This window comes from Hyperolius riggenbachi, chromosome 3, assembly GCF_040937935.1.
Source record: "Hyperolius riggenbachi isolate aHypRig1 chromosome 3, aHypRig1.pri, whole genome shotgun sequence".
In the NCBI taxonomy this organism is placed as follows: Eukaryota; Metazoa; Chordata; class Amphibia; order Anura; family Hyperoliidae; genus Hyperolius; species Hyperolius riggenbachi.
In genome coordinates this window covers 471,122,948-471,144,142 of record NC_090648.1, presented here as the reverse complement: position 1 = coordinate 471,144,142, position 21,195 = coordinate 471,122,948, and positions in this window count along the sequence as shown.

Genomic DNA, 21,195 nt, shown 5'->3' with positions numbered 1-21,195 from the left:
AACAAAGAAATGTTTTTTCCTTAAAGGTTATTATGCTGCTGCTTATCTTTTAAAGCAGAAAGGAAATTCTTAGTTCAGGTCCGCTTTAATTTTACCTGCTCCAGTGCTGCTTCGGGACTCTTCTTAGCTTCCTGGCTGCCACACACCCAGTGCTGGAACCAGTGATGGAGGAGGGGTGGTGATGTGTAGACTGATGCATAGCATAGCTAAAACGTTACTGCCTAATGGAGTTATTATACCATTTGTGGAATCCAGTTCTTTGCTATTGGTGGCTCAGAAGACTGTAATCTGTTCTGTACCAGCAGTCTCTGCCCCCTTAAGGACCAGAGACTACTGGGTACAGCAGAGTGGCATGAAGCGGCGCTTGCCGACGACTCTCCGCGCAGTCCTGCTGCCCTCGGCGGTCACACCGCTCGCCCATCGCTGCAGGTCTCTCTCTCTGCTGTCTATATGACGGCATAGCGCTGTGCGCCAGTCAGGGGCCACTTTAATTGGCTCCTGACCTTGTCAATTAATGTTAGCCAATAGGGTTGGCTTACAGTGATGACAGGGTCATGAGCCAATGAAAAAGGCTCCTGACCGGCTCACAGAGCTATGCCGTCATATAGTCAGCAGGGCGAGTGTATTGCGGCAGGGAGAGAACGTCGCGATCGCCGGGAACGGTGAGACTGCGCGGTGAGGATTGTTGAAATCTACATCCTGTCAGATCTGCCACATGCAGGACGTAGATTTCAACTGTGTCAGTCCGGAAACGGTCCGGAAACGGTTAAAGGGGAACTGAAGTAAGAGGTATACGGAGGCTGCCATATTTATTTCCTTTTAATCAATACCAGTTGCCTGGCAGCCCTGCTGGTCTATTTCTCTGCAGTAGTATCTGAATAACACCAGAAACAAGCATGCAGCTAGTCTTGTCAGATCTGACTTTAAAGTCTGAAATACCTGATCTGCTGCATGCTTGTTCAGGGGCTATGGCTAATAGTATTAGAGGCAGAAGATCAGCAGGGCTGCCAGGTAACTGGTATTGATTAAAAGGAAATAATTATGGCAGCCTCCGTATACCTCTTAGGCCCTGTTCACACTTGCGTTTTGGCAAGTAAACGGACCGGATCCTGATCGGATCCTGACCTGATCCTGACCTGATCCTCATCAGAACCGTACGGTTCCGATCCAGATCCGGTCCGTTTGTATCAGGCATGCATCAGGCTGCCATCCGGATCCGTGGGCAAAAAATAGTTAAATATAAATAAAAAAAATGTTCGGGTCAGCAGAAGGTGCACCTGGTGCACATGTACAATCAGGTTCCTCCGCTGTAGGCATCACCTCCACCTCCGATATTCTGCCAAACAGCTCCAGCACGTCTGTCACTGCTGCTCCACTCCAGACATGCTTGGCCCATGTGTTCCCATCCGAAATGGCCGCTTGGATACGCATAGGAAGTGGGGTAGAACGTCAGGTGTTTGTAGGCAGTGTGTTCTGTGCCTTCCGTTTCCCATTGGTTTCTGTGTTCCTGATGGTGCTGTCAGGCTCAGGTCAGGCTCCGGTCAGGATGCGTGGGCCGGAGATCCGGACACAAAAAATAGCGCATGTTGGAAAAGAGTCCGGAGTCCGGATCCGGTCCGGCTCCGTACTGTACGGAACGTACGTATGTGAACGTCCGCATAGCCTTTGCATTGCTATGCGGAACGTACATTCCGTTTGTACAGTATGCGGTCCGGATCAATCGGAAAATCCGGATAGCGAACGCTAATGTGAACCGGGCCTTACTTCAGTTCCCCTTTAACTTTGTAACGATTTGCAGCCCATTCTCAGTGCTGTAAACATTGCATTGGTAAGTGCAGGGTTAGACTCACACTCTCTGCACTGTGTTAAGATGGCCATATGGAACTGACAGTGACCCACGGGGGCACCTCGGGAATTGTTGGGTGGTCTCGTCACTCTGACATATGGGATCCATTTTAGCTGAATTAGGTTGTTGCCAGAGTTACTTATTAACTGTCCGTCTCTCCCCCGGGTACACATATAGCTGCGGATTAATTATATTCTATTTTCTTTTCACTCCTCTGTGCCGGACAGAGACCCCCCAACTGCTGGACGACTCCAGACTGCTTCTAGAGCGAAATATCTGACATACGCCAAATTCTTCTTCCAGAGTCACTGATGCTGTGTAGATCACCAGGCGGGATGGACCCAGGCCAATTACTGCAAGGAAAAGACAGATCAGGATCAGCAGGAAGGCCAGGTAGGCGCAGGCCTCGGGCAGCAGACTTTTTCACCAGTTTCACCACTCACTCCATACCAGTATGTGGAATGCATATGGTTAGAAATACACTCTCTGAAATCAAACTTATCCTCAGACCAGTCAATGCTCTTTTATAGAAGACCCAAGGAGAACCAAATCAAAGTTTTGCATCATATTAAAGGGAACCTTAACTGTGATTTTTTTTTTAAAATTCACTTACCTGGGGCTTACCGAAGCCCCCTGCAGCCATCCTGTGCCAGTGCCGGTCCTCTATGAACCTCCGTTCCTCCGCTGCGGGTTTGTTTAGTTTTCGTCTGACTAAGAGTCGGCCCCTGTCCACGTGTCTCCTTGTGCACCTTACCATCGTCAAGCGCATTGTGCACAGGTGCAGTAAGAGAAGCCTTGTACTGCGCCTGCGCAGGATGCACTTGATGACGGTTACACATACTAGGAGAGGCATGGACAAGGGCCAACTCTCAGTTGGCCGAAACCGAAATTAGCCTGTGGCAGGGGATCGAAGAGGAGCTGCGAGGGCACAGGGCGGCTGCAGGGAGCTTGGGGAAGCCCCAGGTAAGTGATTGCTGGCTTTCTCTTCTGTGTACCATCAGGATGAGGTCACCTCATTTGATGCTCCTTTTGGTTTGTGAGAACTTCAAGGAAAGTTCTCATTGCTTGTTGCTATGCACTTATCTAACCCTTCCTTTTTCTCAAGAGGAGTACACGCTGCCCAGCTGGGGGCTGAACAGTGTGTCTGTACAGCAATCGCTCATCAGTACAGAACGTTGTGACAAAAGTCTAAAGTGTTTACCAGACTTTTGACTGCTTTAAAGACTTGTGGACCCTCTCAAGTATTAGCATAGTGTTTATTAGGACGGGTTCACACGGGCTTCTGGTATCGTCTCCATTACATGCATTTCTGCAAGTGGGCAGAAAAACATTTAGGCAGAGAACACACTAAGCGGAAAACGCAGCGTAAACGCACATAATGCCAGTCAATGGGCCGCATGTAAAAAGGCATATACTTGCGTTTTGCAATGTTCGTTTTTTAAAAACGCTGGTTTTGTTGCATATAAAACGCATCGAATAATCATATAATGAAATGAAAGTTGATGGTTGATGGTGATGCAGAGGTGTTGCTGTTTAGTGCGTTTTTATTTGCGTTTTTTTTTTCAAACAAGTTTGATGATGTATTTCCGCTTTCTAATGACTTCCTAGGGATTTGCATAAAGCGCATAAAAAAAAACGCATATGCGTTTTCTATATGCGAACCGCAAACGCACAAAAACGCAAGAAAAGCTTATGTGCGGCAAAAAAAGCAAAATGAAAAAGCACTGAGGCAGGGAACACACTTCACTGTTTTCGTGCGCGTTTTCTGCACAGAAAAACTGAGAACTCATGTTAATCAATGGGCTAGTTCACACTTACTGTGTTATTCGCACGCAGAAAAAAAACTGCCATTCTGCATGATGACTCTGCACATTTTGTCAGTTTTCTCTATTAATTACATCAGCTGCTGTGAAAAACGCGCGCGTTTTCCTGCATGGAAACGCACTTGGTGTGCAGAAAAAGTATGCAGAAAAACGCGCACGGAAAACTGAAAGCCAAGTGTGTTCCCTGCCTAAGTGTGTACTAGCACATTGATTAACATGAGTTCTCAGTTTGTCTGTGCGGAAAACGTGCACGAAAACTGTCAAGTGTGTTTCCTGCCTGAAACTGCGCCCCCCCCCCCCCCCCGCCATTTAAACAGATGTGGATTTAACGAAGCAGTAAGGGGGGAAATGGAGGATGATAGGAAACACAAACAAAAAAAAAATCTCGACAGTGAAAAAAACAAACAAAAACATTTAGATCTAAACATACTGGACTTACACAAGTACCCCAGGTCGTATATTTATGACCATTGCAATGCTTGTTAGTTACAGCAACAGTACTTTGTCATTTGTGATATGCTACCTGACTGTCAGTTTGCACTGCCTTGTGGGGAAAACAAATGCTCACAAATCATTGCTTTTGTGTAGGAGAGCACAATCTCAGCACAATGCATGGCAGATCTGACAAGCAATTTTGCACACTAAAAGATTTAAGCAACTCACTGTATATCCTATTAAATATTCCAAATAAAAGTACATCTAGCAGGACACATCCCTGCCACTTGTTAGAAAATACACACAAAGCTGGCAAAGCAATATGTCTGGGGCATATCTGGGTAATAAAGAGCCTATGGCAAACACTGAAATCGCACCCCCTCCCCCAGTCAGCCCACTCAGAGCCCTCTTCCCCTCTAAAAACAGCATCCTTTATTGTGTACATTCTGCTTGGGAAGATACTTTTTTCTTCTTATACCCTCTCTGTTCTCTTTTCTAACACTAAGCCAAGTGAGCTCTACATACATAAATTAAGTAGCCATGTTCCCCTTATAACATAATTAATCTGATCTGAGTGATACAGGGGCAGGCATGGCGGCGCAGCACAGGAGGAGACGTGGCGCCCATGTTGCTGTGGCGCCCATGGCAGGAGTCATGCCTGCACCCCTCTAGATACGCCTCTGCTGCCAAGTGTTTTCCCAGCCTAAGCCTCTCTCTGCGGCTTTTTGTGGCGATCATCATTTTTCACCACCGCAGGGAGACATGGAAATGCGGCGGTAACCGACCTTGGAAGCAACCTGTTAGTTCCAGAGTTGGCTCAAACGATGGGAAAAATAGGGGTAAAAACGTGGCATGACGGTAAATAGTGGAAGACGATGGTACTGGTGCTGCCCATTCACTTAAAGACGAGCACTGCGGCCAGAGCTGGGACAAGGTCCTCCAGCACCCAAGGCTGAGACGCCAAAGTGCGCCCCTCCATCCCTCCACCCCAGCCGTCACACACTGATTGCTATTAGACTAAGAGGCACCCCAGGGCCCCCAACACCTTAATCTCTAGTTATCTGGCTTGTAGTCACTTCCATGTATCTCCTTTTCTTATTTCTTTCTGCTTCAAACACAATTAGGAATGACAGCTGAATGAATTGTGCGCCCCCTCCTACACTGCGCCCTCTCCAGCCTATGCCTCGGCCCGGCCCTGACTGCGGCGGGTGGTAAACGACTTACCACCTGCCCTAATATAATGCTCAGCGAGGGTGTATAACAGATAAACATCGCTGCTATTCTTCAGTCATAGCTACATCTTTACTGTAGTCCCCCTCCCCAATTACCAACTCTGCAGTTCTTTGATAGATTCCTGAAAGTCTGGCTGAGCAGGTGTAACGCTGGCAGTGTTCCCAGACGCAGCCCTCTTCAGAACCGCCGCACAGGCCCCGGGGGGTCCAGGGAGGAGAATCCTGGAACGGGAGCACCTGCCGTGTGATACAGTGCCAAATGCCACCCACCACACACTGCTGGAGGAGAGGAGGCGTCTGCCAGCTTCCAACAAGGAACAGAAACTAATTCACACTGTCATAACCGCTGACCTTGCTTCTCTTCACATAACGAAACCAACATCTGGTTGCTATGGGTAGTGTTGGGCGAACATCTAGATGTTCGGGTTCGGGCCGAACAGGCCGAACATGGCCGCGATGTTCGGGTGTTCGACCCGAACTCCGAACATAATGGAAGTCAATGGGGACCCGAACTTTTGTGCTTTGTAAAGCCTCCTTACATGCTACATACCCCAAATTTACAGGGTATGTGCACCTTGGGAGTGGGTACAAGAGGGAAAAAAATTTAGCAAAAAGAGCTTATAGTTTTTGAGAAAATTGATTGTAAAGTTTCAAAGGAAAAATTGTCTTTTAAATGCTGAAAATGTCATGTTTCTTTGCACAGGTAACATGGTTTTTACCGCCAGGCAGTCATAAATGTAATAAAGAGAAGAGGTTCCATAAACAGGGACCGGTAACGCTAACCCAGCAGCAGCAGCAGCACACGTGATGGAACAGGAGGAGGCGCAGGAGGAGAAGGCCACGCTTTTTGAGACACAACAACCCAGGCCTTGCATGAGGACAAGAAGCGTGCGGATAGCATGCTTTTTACCGCCATGCAGTCATAAATGTAATAAAGATAAGAGGTTCAATAAACAGGGACCGGTAACGCTAACCCAGCAGCAGCAGCAGCACACGTGATGGAACAGGAGGAGGCGCAGGAGGAGAAGGCCACGCTTTTTGAGACACAACAACCCAGGCCTTGCATGAGGACAAGAAGCGTGCGGATATAGCAGCAATGCTTTTTGCCGCCATGCAGTCATAAATGTAATAAAGAGAAGAGGCTCAATAAACAGGGACCGGTAACGCTAACCCAGCAGCAGCAGCAGCACAGAGCACACGTGACGGAACAGGAGGAGGCGCAGGAGGAGAAGGCCACGCTTTGAGACACAACAACCCAGGCCTTGCATGAGGACAAGAAGCGTGCAGATAGCATGCTTTTTACCGCCATGCAGTCATAAATGTAATAAAGATAAGAGGTTCAATAAACAGGGACCGGTAACGCTAACCCAGCAGCAGCAGCAGCAGCACAGAGCACACATGATGGAACAGGAGGAGGCGCAGGAGGAGAAGGCTACGCTTTGAGACACAACAACCCAGGCCTTGCATGAGGACAAGAAGCGTGCGGATATAGCAATGCTTTTTGCCGCCATGCAGTCATAAATGTAATACAGATGAGAGGTTCAATAAACAGGGACCGGTAACGCTAACCCAGCAGCAGCAGCAGCACAGAGCACACGTGATGGAACAGGAGGAGGCGCAGGAGGAGAAGGCCACGCTTTTTGAGACGCAACCCAGGCCTTGCATGAGGACAAAAAGCGTGCGGATATAGCAATGCTTTTTGCCGCCATGCAGTCATAAATGTAATACAGATGAGAGGTTCAATAAACAGGGACCGGTAACGCTAACCCAGCAGCAGCAGCAGCACAGAGCACACGTGATGGAACAGGAGGAGGCGCAGGAGGAGAAGGCCACGCTTTTTGAGACGCAACCCAGGCCTTGCATGAGGACAAAAAGCGTGCGGATATAGCAATGCTTTTTGCCGCCATGCAGTCATAAATGTAATACAGATGAGAGGTTCCATAAACAGGGACCGGAAACGCTAACCCAGCAGCAGCAGCACACGTGATGGAACAGGAGCAGGCGCAGGAGGAGAAGGCCATGCTTTTTGAGACACAACAACCCAGGCCTTGCATGAGGACAAAAAGCGTGCGGATATAGCAGCAATGCTTTTTGCCGCCATGCAGTCATAAATGTAATACAGATGAGAGGTTCAATAAACAGGGACCGGAAACGCTAAACCATCCCAGATGTTCATTGGTCATGTTACTTGGTTGGGGTCCTGGAGTGTTGCGTAGTCATTTCCAATCCAGGATTGATTCATTTTAATTTGAGTCAGACGGTCTGCATTTTCTGTGGAGAGGCGGATACGTGAACCTTGCAGGCAACGGCATTCTTCAAGCTTCGGGTTATTTTGCTGACCACGTGCTCATGCAACTCAGGCACTGCAGAGCGCGCAAAGTGGTAGCGGCTGGGAACCACGTAACGTGGGATGGCCACTGACATCATGCCCTTGAAGCTGTTTGTCTCCACCACTCGATATGGCAGCATTTCGCAGGCCAGAAGCTTGGCTATGCTGGCTCTTACTGCCACGGCCCGGGGGTCATTTGCTGGCAATTTCCTCTTGCGCTCAAACATCTCCGAGACAGACAACTGAACCGTAGGGCTGCACAACGAAGGGCTGTTGGTTGTTGTGTTTGATGAACACTGGGAGACCTCAAGAGCACTACTCCGGAAAGTGACAGTGTCAGCGTCATCTGATTTTTTGGAATGTTTTGAACCACGCAATGGCTGGGCTACTGCTGCTGCTGAGGCGGGTCTGGTGGTGAGTCTGGTGAACCCAAGGGAGGCAGTGTTGCTGGTGGTACCCTGTCCTGCCGCGTTTGCCCACAGAGTGGGATGTTTGGATAGCATGTGGCGGCTCATGCTGGTGGTGGAGAGGTTGTTAATACTTTTCCCCCTGCTCAGGCGGGTCTTGCACACCTTGCAAATCGCCATGGTAACATCCTCAGTGCAGTCTTCAAAGAAAGCCCAGAATTTGGAGCACCTGCCTTGCTGGCGATTTCTGTTTGCGCCTCTTTTGCCTCTCACTTGAACTTCCACGCTTGTGGTGCCTGAAATTGCGCGCCGCCTACCTTGTGGCACAAGGCGAACTCGTGCAGCAGTGGGTTCTTCAACAGACTCATCTGTGCTGCTGCTACGACGGCGATGTTCTCGTTCACAAACAAAATCTGGGTCTATGTCCACATTGTCCATACCCTCCTCTTCCATCTCCTCAAACTCGTCATATGTCATTGTGGGGGGCCGCCGCCGTGGAGTACAGCTCCCCAGCACAACCGTCAGGGGAAACACCTCTTCCCTTGCCCCTCCCTCTTTCACCGGATTTCTTCCTCATTTCACTTATCCTTACAGTACACGCTGACTGGCAGCAGTACAGTGGCAGTACAGAAATGCTATACAGTGGTGGGTGAGCGGTGTACCACTATTGCCAGCAGCGACACAGAGCACAATGCTATACAGTGGCGGGTGAGCGGTGTACTACTGTTCCCAGCAGACAAAGAGTGGCAGTAAACACAATGCTATATAGTGTGGCTGAGCCGTGTACACAGAGTGGCAGTAAACACAATGCTATATAGTCTGCTATATAGTCACCCCGAACGGGGTGATGTTCTGCAGCACCCGAACAGTGGCGAACACTGTTCGCCCAACACTACTGGGAACGCAGATTTTAGTACCTAAACACACGATACAACATGTTTTCCGGGGTCGGACTCTGAGGCACATACAGATGGTCCCGATCATCATCCTCATCATACAACTCTTCTCCTGAGTCTGACCCACCCACCACCTCTGCCACCCCAACATCCCCAGACACAGTCACAGACCCCTCATCGTCCTCAACATTAACTTGGGATGCTGGCCTGAGCCCGACCTCCTCCTCCACATCAGGCCCCATCATCCCCTCAATGGCAGCCCTCATTAATCGCTCTGGCGCCGGACCGATGGACACAACGTTCTCCTCCGGGGAGGGCTGCTGCTGACCACTGGCTGCTGGGGTGGATGTTATAGCTTGCGTGGGGCGTTGGCTGTTGCTGTTGTTGGGAGTGCTGCTCACAGCGGAGGTCTCTGAGGAACTCATGGTGAGCTCATATAGTGGTTGACGGTGAGTGGAGTATTACTGATCCCAGCAATATACACACTGACTGGCAGAGTACGCAATGCTATATAGTCTGGCTGAGCCGTGTACACAGAGTGGCAGTGAACAATGCTATATAGTCTGGCTGAGCGGTGTACACAGAGTGGCAGTACACACAATGCTATATAGTCTGGCTGAGCCATGTACACAGAGTGGCAGTAAACAATGGTATATAGTCTGGCTGAGCGGTGTACACAGAGTGTCAGTAAACAATGGTATATAGTCTGGCTGAGCGGTGTACACAGAGTGTCAGTAAACAATGGTATATAGTCTGGCTGAGCGGTGTACACAGAGTGTCAGTAAACAATGGTATATAGTCTGGCTGAGCGGTGTACACCGAGTGTCAGTAAACAATGGTATATAGTCTGGCTGAGCGGTGTACACAGAGTGTCAGTAAACAATGGTATATAGTCTGGCTGAGCGGTGTACACAGAGTGTCAGTAAACAATGGTATATAGTCTGGCTGAGCGGTGTACACAGAGTGTCAGTAAACAATGGTATATAGTCTGGCTGAGCGGTGTACACAGAGTGTCAGTAAACAATGGTATATAGTCTGGCTGAGCGGTGTACACAGAGTGTCAGTAAACAATGGTATATAGTCTGGCTGAGCGGTGTACACCGAGTGTCAGTAAACAATGGTATATAGTCTGGCTGAGCGGTGTACACAGAGTGTCAGTAAACAATGGTATATAGTCTGGCTGAGCGGTGTACACAGAGTGTCAGTAAACAATGGTATATAGTCTGGCTGAGCGGTGTACACAGAGTGTCAGTAAACAATGGTATATAGTCTGGCTGAGCGGTGTACACAGAGTGTCAGTAAACAATGGTATATAGTCTGGCTGAGCGGTGTACACAGAGTGTCAGTAAACAATGGTATATAGTCTGGCTGAGCGGTGTACACAGAGTGGCAGTACACACAATGCTATATAGTCTGGCTGAGCGGTGTACACAGAGTGGCAGTACACACAATGCTATAGAGTCTGGCTGAGCGGTGTACACAGAGTGGCAGTACACACAATGCTATGTAGTCTGGCTGAGCGGTGTACACAGAGTGGCAGTAAACACAATGCTATATATAGCGTGGCTGAGCGAGGTGCACAGTGGCAGTACACACAATGCTATATAGTCAGGCTGAGCCGTGTACACAGAGTGGCAGTACACACAATGCTATATAGTGTGGCTGAGCGAGCGGTGTACTACTATTCCCAGCAGACACAGAACAGTAAACACAATGCTATATAGTGTGGGTGAGCGAGCGGTGTACCACTATTCCCAGCAGACACAGAACAGTAAACAGAATGCTATATAGTGTGGCTGAACGAGCGGTGTACCACTATTCCCAGCAGACACAGAACAGTAAACAGAATGCTATATAGTGTGGCTGAGCGAGCGGTGTACCACTATTCCCAGCAGACACAGAACAGTGAACAGAATGCTATATAGTGTGGCTGAGCGAGCGGTGTACTACTATTCCCAGCAGACACAGAACAGTAAACAGAATGCTATATAGTGTGGCTGAGCGAGGTACACAGAGTGGCAGTAAACAGAATGCTATATAGTGTGGCTGAGCGAGCGGTGTACTACTGTTCCCAGCAGCGACACACAATGACTGGGGGGGACCCTGGCTAGCGTGGCTGGAGAGCGAACTACCCTGCCTGCCTACCCAAAGCTAAACCCACAGAGAAATGGCGGAGATATGACGTGGTTCGGGTATTTATTTACCCGAACCACGTGACCGTTCGGCCAATCAGAGCGCGTTCGGGCCCGAACCACGTGACCCGTTCGGCCAATCACAGCGCTAGCCGAACGTTCGGGGAACGTTCGGCCATGCGCTCTTAGTTCGGCCATGTGGCCGAACGGTTTGGCCGAGCACCGTCAGGTGTTCGGCCGAACTCGAACATCACCCGAACAGGGTGATGTTCTGCAGAACCCGAACAGTGGCGAACACTGTTCGCCCATCACTAGCTATGGGTTACACCTCAACACCTTTCATACCAGTGAATGATATCACTCATTCATCAATGCTTATGGTACAATTTAAAACTTAAACTTAAAGGTACAATTTTGTGCCAATGATCGATAGATTCATACATACCTTCAGGCTGATCGGTTCTCCCGCTAGGCAGTCCAGTAATTCCACCAGTCGGCCAAGGCGCAAGCTCCCCCATCACGCTCACCCATCCGGGGGCATTCTGCACCTGCGTATTAGTACTGCGCTGGTGCAGAACTCTGCTGGCAACAGGAGCGTGATGGGGTGCGCATGGCAGTATGTCATGACGGGCGGAATCCCCGACCACCTAGCGGAGGATCCAGGCAGTATGGGAAGATGGCTAAAGACTGATCAGTCTGAAGGGGCAGGGACGGATCTAGGGGGGGGCAAGCGGGTATCTTGCCCCAGGCGCAGTTTGTTGAATTCTTAAAAAGGCGGCAAAATGAATGGCAGTTTAGGCGCAAAACCTGACCTTTAGGCGCCAAAACCTGACCTTGCCCCAGGCGCAACTTGGTCTTGATCCGTCCCTGTGAAGGGGGCTGAAGGAAGCCCCAGGTATATATTAGGATTTGTCATTAAAAGTGGATGGCATTAAACCCATTTCACTCCCTTCATCATTGCACTCCCTGGTGTTTGGGATTCCTCTCTTTCCTGTTGATCTGCTGTACACACATACTTAGTTCTGGCATCCGTCATGCCACATTTTATTCATCACCAATGCAATGTGTCTTAACAGTCACATGGCCATTGCACCATTGAAGAACAAGTAGGGCAGCCGCAGATAGTATTTAGGATGGGCAGAAAATGAGTGAAGAGGATATTGAGAAGCTAGGGACATCATTTTGATACTTTCTCAACCTGCCAGCTGGGGCAGCTCAATGCGAAGGGAAATAAAGCAAGGGAACCCTTGCAAAGTCCTCAAGGAACCCTGAGTGAGAAAGACTGTACTAGATGGTTCTTGGGGGAGGCAGCTGTTCTACCAAAAATCTAGCATGTGCACAGCGACCCCGATGCATCAATGAGAGATCCGGCCTGCTGGACCATCTTGTCTGATGGTAGGCAAAGGCTATTGTTCTGCTCCTTACACAGCTGTTCTGCACCACTCCAGTCCCCCCCCCCCCCCCCATATCAACAGATGCATTGACCCCAGGGTCAGATTTACCATAAGGCACTGTAGGCATGTGCCTACAGGAGCCTGATGATGGAAAGACGGCTCACTCTCCTCCCAGAGCGCCTCCCTCCCTCCTTCCCTATGCAGAGTCCTGATGAGAGTGTAAATGAGAGGTTAATCACTCTGCTCTCTGCATTCCACTGATGAGATCTACTTTTAAACAGCAGCACTTCTAGATACTTAATACTGAGGATCCTCTAGCTACCTATTACTTGGGGACCCCTCTAGCAACTTAATATTGAGGGTACTTTTGGTTACCTAATACTAAGGATCACCTGAAGCTACCTATGACGGGCAAGGGAAGAAAGGGATAAGTGATGTAACACTGGTATAAGGTGTACACAGAATATACGATAGCTAGGTCAGATCGTCAGCTGAGGTCATACACGTGAAGTCAGAGATATGCGGTACAAAGGGACTAAGACGGAGCAAGGTCAAATACAGGCTAGAATCATACACTGGTAAACAGATGGCTAAAGTACAGTAAACTGAGACAGGTGCTAAGTCGTTAAACCGGCCGAAGTCATACACATAGATCAGATGGCTGAAGTACAGTAAGGATGAGACAGAGACAGGGTCGTTAGATTAGCCGAGGTCAATATCGAGTATCAGATGACTGTGGTACAAAGGGATAAGACTTTAATCAAAGTGGAGGGCTTGCCGGGTCATACACAGGAAAACAATCAGAATAATACAATATATAATACTAGACTAAAGGATAGATATATATCGCAAACACTGCATATATATCTATCAAAGCATTAGTTTCAGGATGGAAACCGGTTCGAAAATGACAAGGTAATCCCCAAACGAGAACAGAGCGATCGCCAGAATTGAGAAGTAAATTAAACTCCCCTATCAGACACGATATTCTCATGTAGCCGGAAGACATGTTCAATAAATAATTCTGCCAACTCCTTTGCAGAAGGTAATTTACATAAAAGGACAAAATGAGCCATCTTACTAAATCTGTCCACAACCACCCAAAGGACACTTTTTCCCTCAGAAAGAAATCTACCACAAAATCCATGGCAATATGGGTCCAATGGATCTGAGGAATAGGTAAAGGCATAAGGTTTCCCATAGGTGCGTTCCTAGAAACCTTACTTCTGGCAAAATATTGCAAGTGCCAACATAGGCCTTACAATCTTGTCTCATAGTTGGCCACCAAATATGATGTGTCAGTAAATCTAGAGTCTTAGTTTCACCCGGATGTCCTGCAAGTTTGGTGTCATGAAATTGCTGTAATACCTGTAAACGTAAATGAATTGGTACATAAAAAAAGGTTTCCCCGGTGGACAATCTGAGTGAAGAAGACAATAATTCAGGCAACTCCAATGAAGTCTGAGTGTCAGTAGCCGCGACCACACATTGTTTGGGAATTATAGAAACAGGGACTTCAGCTTGTAAAACTTCAGAATCAAAACACATAGACAAAGCGTCAGCTTTTACATTTTTACTTCCCGGCTTATACTTTATTGTGAAATTAAAACGTGAAATAAACAACGCCCACCTAGCTTGTCTGGGGTTGAGTCTCTTTGCTTTTTCTATGTATTCCAAGTTTTTATGGCAGTGTAAACAGTAATAGGATGCTCCGCACCCTCCAACCAATGTCTCCATTTCTCAAAAGTCATCTTGACTGCCAATAATTGCCTGTTTCCTTTATCATAGTTACGTTCTGCGGGTAAAAACTTTCTAGAAAAGAAAGCACACGGATGCAAACGCTCAGGTCGACCTGAATATTGGGTGGGAAAGAACTGCCCCCACTCCCACCTCAGAAGCATCAACCTCTACACAGAATGGCAAAGAAACATTGGGGTGTGCCAAAATAGGGGCAGCACAGAAGGCTGTTTTTAGTGTAGTAAAAGCCTCACAGGCCGAGTACGGCCAGTTGGAAGGTTCAGCCCCCTTCTTAGTGAGATCTGTTAATGGAGCCACCAGAGTGGAAAATTCATGACGAATTTACTATCATAATCGGCAAATCCCAAAAAGCGCTGTAACGCTTTTAGATCCCTAGGTTGTGACCACTCTAGAACTGCCGAAACTTTCTTTTTATCCATAGATAAAACCAGAATCTGAAATTATGTAACCCAAAAATGGTACCTCCGTAACTTCGAACAGACATTTCTCTAACTTAGCGTACAGAGAATTCTCTCTCAATTTCTGAAGAACCATTTTTACATGCTCTCTGTGCTCTGACAGTGATTTAGAAAAAATTAAGATGTCATCTAAATAAACCTCCACAAATTTGCCCCGGACATCCCAGAATACATCGTTAAAGGACTTACGAGGCCAACGGAGTAAAAAAAGTTAATTACTTGCATGGTCGTTTCAGGCACGGAGGACGCCGTCCGCGCCCTCTGTGCCGCTCCGCCGGGTCCCACCGCTCATTATCCCCCCGGGCCGGCTCCCGACCCCACGGCCCGGGCTCTCCTGCCACTTCAAAGATGGCCGCTTCCTCTGGCCGCGGCTGCGCAGTCCACCTGGCCGCGAGTGCGGCTGCGCAGCCCTAGGGCCAACCCCTTCGATCCACGCTACGTAGCTACGGGCCGTGGGGTCGGGAGCCGGCCCGGGGGGATATTGAGCGGGGGGACCCGGCGGAGCGGCACGGAGTCCTCCGTGCCTGAAACGACCATGCAAGTAATTAACTTTTTTTACTCCTCTTGGCCTCGTAAGTCCTTTAACAAAATCTTGAAAGACTGCTGGGGCATTACATAGGCCAAATGGCATTACGAGGTATTCGTCATCTTGAGTGCTAAACGCTGTCTTCCACTCATCTCCTTGATGAATTCTGATCAAATGATATGCTCCTCTCAGATCCAATTTACTGAAAATCCTAGCGCCAGATACCTGAGAGGACAAATCATCAATGAGCGGAAGTGGGTATCTGTTTTTCACAGTAATCTTGTTCAAGCTACGGTAGACAATGCATGGGCGTAAACCACCATCTTTTTTTCCACAAAGAAAAATCCTGCCCCTGCTGGAGAAGTGGATGAGCGAATGAAACCTTTTTCAAGGTTTTCTTTAATATACTCTTTCATAGCCTGTTTCTCGGGGCCAGAAAGAGTATATAAGTGTCCCCAGGAGGGCATAGTACCTGACAATAAGTCAATAGGACAATCGTAAGGTCTGTGAGGAGGCAATTTGTTGGCAGACTGGGGAGAAAACACATCAACATAAGCAGAATAATAACGAGATAATTTCTCAGACGAGATCTCAACATTAAATAATGAAATCATTTTTAGACACTTCTCAGAGCATTGAATCGACCAATTAGTCAATTGACCAGAACACCAATCAATACGTGGCGTGGATTGTGTGCCTGTAACCACGGGAGACCTAGGACCAAAAGGCTGGATGGCATTCTGAGAATGAAAAATGTATATTTTTCAAAATGTAGTACTCCAATCTGCAAAGGCACTTCAGGAGTAATGGCAATAGACTGACCACTTTAAAGAAGTGAATCATCAATTGCCGTGACATATAATTTATTCTGCAAAGGCAGGGCTGGAATTCCCAAACTAGCAGCAAACTCAGAATCAATAAAGTTACCTGCCGCCCACGAATCAATGAAGGCCTGTGCAGGACTAGATTGATTATTCCAAGTAATATTGACTGGCAACAGTATTTTCTTTACTTTTAAGGGAAAAATCTGCTCGCCCAGGTGAGATTCCCCAACTACACCTAGGCGCGGGAGTTTTCCACCTGCTTTTTTGCAAAACAATTTTGGGCAAAATGTCCCTTCTCTTCACAATACATACATAAACCCTCATGGCGTCTCCTAAGTTTTTCAGAGGGTGATAATTTTGAATACCCCAGTTGCATGGGTTCTTCACCCGAGTTAGTAACTGCACTCACAGAATGAGGACCAGACATGACAAAAGAATGCAGCCTACCCTGCCGACGGTATCTAATCCATCTATCAACACGGATTGCTAAAGTAATGGCCTCTTCCAGATTTTTGGGCTCAGGATGGCTCACTAGAGCATCATTGACCGAATCTGCCAAGCCGAGCAGAAATTAGTCATGGAGTGCCGCTTCCCCTCACTTGGAAGAAACTGACCAACGTCTAAATTCCGCTGCATATTCTTACGCAGTATGGCGACCCTGCCGTAGGTCACAAAGTTTACGGGCTGCGGTACAAGAAATATTGGGATTGGCATAAATCACTGCCGTAGCCTCAAAGAGTTTGTCAACGGAAGACAAAGCTTCATGGTCAGGATTCAAACCGTAAGCCCAAGTCTGAGAATCACTTTGTAAAAGTGTCTTAATTAGAGCAATTCTCTGTGATTCTGAGCCTGATGACCTCGGTCTGACCTCAAAATATGACAAACAACGATTTCTAAAATTACTGAAATCTGCTCTGGAACCGGAAAATTTCTCAGGTAGCGGCATTTTAGGTTCTTTAGGAAAAACGGTAACAGACTGCCCTGAAAGCCCTGTGGTTGCACAGGTTGAGGAGGGTGTAACAACTGAGTTAATTGCTCCTGTTGAGCAGTGACTGTAGTGTTAAGCTGATTAACGGCAGTCGCAAGTATCTGAACCTGGCGTTGTAACTCCTCCATAGTGATATATTTGCGGTCCGATATAATGTAACGCTGGTATAAGGTGTACACAGAATATACGATATCTAGATATCAAGGTCAAATACAGCCTAGAATCATACACTGGTAAACAGATGGCTAAAGTACAGTAGGCTGAGACAGGTGCTAAGTCGTTAAACAGGCCGAAGTCATACACATAAATCAGAAGGCTGAGGTACAGTAAGGATGGGACAAAGACAGGGTCGTTAGGTCAGCCGAGGTCAATATCAAGTATCAGATGACTGTGGTAAAAAGGGATAAGACTTTAATCAAAGTGGAGGGCTTGCCAGGTCATACACAGGAAAACATTTAGAATAATACAATATATAATACTAGACTAAAGGATAGATATATATCGCAAACACTGCATATATATCTATCACAGCAGAACTATAACTAGACGCAGTAGTAACGTAAGGTCCAGCGCTCACTGTTGCACTGCAACTGTGTTGGCTGTCCCAACTGTCACTTGTAATAAGACATGCGGACGTGGCTGCCGGCAGCTCCGGGCAGCCGCGCACTTCCGCATTACCTGATGGCAACCCCGGCTTCTCTACGGCTGTGAGCCAGTGCAGCGCTTCCAGCCATCCCTCTGGGCTTAGCTATATCGGACACTGAACAACTGAGAAGCCAAGTCTTATATACTGGGGTAATGTGCAAGCATGCCCCCGAACTCCCACCCAATAAGAGACTTCAATAGTGTCAGCTGACTGCTGTGTCAGCTGACCAGCCTCACACTCGTTTCCTTAGCCTATAAAGGCTGTCTCGAGCTGTGCGCGCTCGCCCAGAGGGATGGCTGGAAGCGCTGCACTGGCTCACAGCCGTAGAGAAGCCGGGGTTGCCATCAGGTAATGCGGAAGTGCGCGGCTGCCCGGAGCTGCCGGCAGCCACGTCCGCATGTCTTATTACAAGTGACAGTTGGGACAGCCAACACAGTTGCAGTGCAATTTGGTGGAAGTTTGTAGACTCATAGAGGGTGAAGTCTAAGGTGCCAGGATGTCACTATAGGCTCCTGTAAGGTAAATCCGGGCCTGATCGACCCTGAGCTGTCAGTCAAGGGATCGAGTACCAAGTCCAGGGCAAGACAGTCCTCCTATGTGTGTATGAGACTGAATGCTTGCTAGTGTGTGGGGCTGAATGAGGTCAGGGAGAGGGGGCACGGTTGGAGAAGTGGAAAGTACTGGTTACATTTTCCCAGGCTTACTCCCAGAAGATCTGGCTATCGGTGGTCAGAGAAGTGTGGCTACCAGGATCAGCTTTGAAGTTCACCGAGTCCCTTCACAATTGGAGTGTTCATGTTTGGGTATGGAATGGATCTGGTGAGACGTAATTACAAGAGATGGAAAGATTTACTGCTTTATAAACTATTTTAGGAGGTCTCTTCAAGACTGTATTTAATTAAGATTTTATGAGGGTGAATAAATCTGACTCCAGTCTTCAATTATCTGCGAATACAGAAACTGGCGCATGGAAAAAGGAGGAGGAATTAAGACCTCTTCTTTTGTCCTTGCTCTGACATCGCCATAAACAATAAACCTAATCACTCAATCAAAAACCACTTTGCTGTGCAAGATATATCTTTAGCCGGGCAGAGAAAGACAATCACTAGCATAGACAGCATAGAACATGCCTTTATTGAGAGCTGTGACTCCAACTGTCCTTAATTCGCTGCTAGAAACTATTATCAGAGGTGTCCATAGGGTTGGTGTCATTAGTGAGGAAACTCATGGAATCACCTCCTCTTACCCCATGAACCTCCAACCTCACCAGGTAGTAACATTGCTCGTTATAGGGGGATGTTACAATGATCACCATGTGGCCATGGTGGCCTCTGAACTCTGTTATCAGCTTATCACAGAGTAGCCAGAAAGGAGAAGAGCAGGAGGGAGAAGAACATCAGGCAGTACTAGTCTGTATTTACATAGCTTTCTCCACTCCCCCTTAGCCTGGAGCTTGGTGTCACCCCCTCTGCTGGTGACACCTGGTACCGCACCCCCCTTGTGGCGCCACTCATTATTATATATTATATATGTCACTTTCGACAGAACTGTACAGAGATGTCTGATCCATCTTCATCAGCCCTTCCATCTAAACACAACGACCAATAGTTAGGTCAGCACACCATAATTTTCGTTGCAAAGGATTTATTGACTCAAAACATCAGCAGTCAACACAAATAATTGACCCTTGTTTCGGGGCCATGGTGGGCCCCCTTCATCAGAGCATAGTGTACACCAACATGATCCTGTACACTATGATCTGATAAAGGGGACCCGCTGTGGCCCTGAAACATGTCAGCTACTTGTGTTGACTGCTGTTGTTTTGACTCAATAAAAACTTCTCAATGAAGATTATGATGTGCTAACTTAAAGAGGAACTCCAGTGAAAATAATGTAATAAAAAAGTGCTTCATTTTTACAATAATTATGTATAAATGATTTAGTCAGTGTTTGCCCATTGTAAAATATTTTAAATCCCTGATTCACATTCTGACATTTATTACATGGTGACATTTTTACTGCTGGCAGATTATGTAGCTGCTACATACTTTTTTTGGCAGTTGGAAACAGCTGTAAACAGCTATTTCCCACAATGAAGCAAGGTTCACAGACAGGAAACTGCCAGAAGTACCTCGGTACTCAGAGCTACTTGTGGGAGGGGTTTCACCACAATATCAGTCATACAGCGCCCCCTGATGGTCTGTTTGTGAAAATGAATACATTTCTCGTGTATCAGCTACTGATTGGGATAAAGTTCAATTCTTGGTCGGAATTTCTCTTTAAAGGGACTCCGAGCAGTACAAAAACTATGGAAAGATGCATATCATTTTAAAGCTCTCTTTCTCCTCTTTACCATGATATATAAATCGCCGCCATACGCCTTTTAGTTTTCGCTATTTTCACAATTGAAATTACCGCGGCCGCAATTTCAATCGCGAAAATAGAGAAAACTAAAAGGCGTAGGGCGACGATTTGGGTGCCGGCAAAAAGAGGAGAAAGAGAGCTTTAAAATGATATCCATCTTTCCATAGCTACTTGTATTACACAGGACGACACTTTCCCCAGTGTCAGCAGCTCCATTCAGCAGAAAAAGTCACCCTGTGTAATACGATGTAACTATGGAAAGATGGATATCATTTTAAAGCTCTGTTTCTCCTCTTTCTGGCGACACCTAAATCATCGCCCTACGCCTTTTAGTTTTCTCTATTTTTGTGATTGAAATCGCGGCTGCGGCAATTTCAATCGCGAAAATAGCGAAAACTAAAAGGCGTAGGGCGGCGGTTTATATATCATTGGAAAGAGGAGAAAGAGAGCTTTAAAATGATATGCATCTTTCCATAGTTTCTGCACTGCTCGGAGTCTCTTTAACTGTTGGAGTTTGTGGATTGTGATTGGTGGTATTGCCTGGAAATGCAGCCAAGACACTGGAGGAAGGTGAGCCACTCCTGAACTACTTATTTGTCGCCGGTGTCTTTCTGCCTGCGCTTTCGCGCTTCTACTTTTGCATGAGGTGGGTGGGTGAGGGGTGCCGCTTAAAATTAAGCCACGGTGGGAGGGAAGGTTTTGGCCATAGTTTACATTCCCCTATGTGGCCAGCCTTCCCTGAGCAGTCTGTCACCTATCATGATGGCAGTGCCTATCCATGGTAGCAGATGCCACACTGGTAATCGGGGCACTGCATTGTGCACATTGGGGAAGGGGGGACCTGGTCCCCATCACCATAGATTCAGGGCACAAGCCCCAAAATCTGTTGCCCTGGCAACGCCCCTGCTGCATAGTATTCCTGTAACTAATTATAAGCGCACTATGTATATGTAAAGTACGTATAAAATAGGCACCCCCCAAAATAAATATGTTTTCCAGTCAGTAATAAGCCAGTCATAAATGTATATAATCATAAAGATCCATAAAAATCATAAGATCCAGATTTGAAATCCTGGGATTCTATAGAGAGGACACACAAGTTCTCCCCAGCATAGCTGATGCACTTCCTGTTAGTGT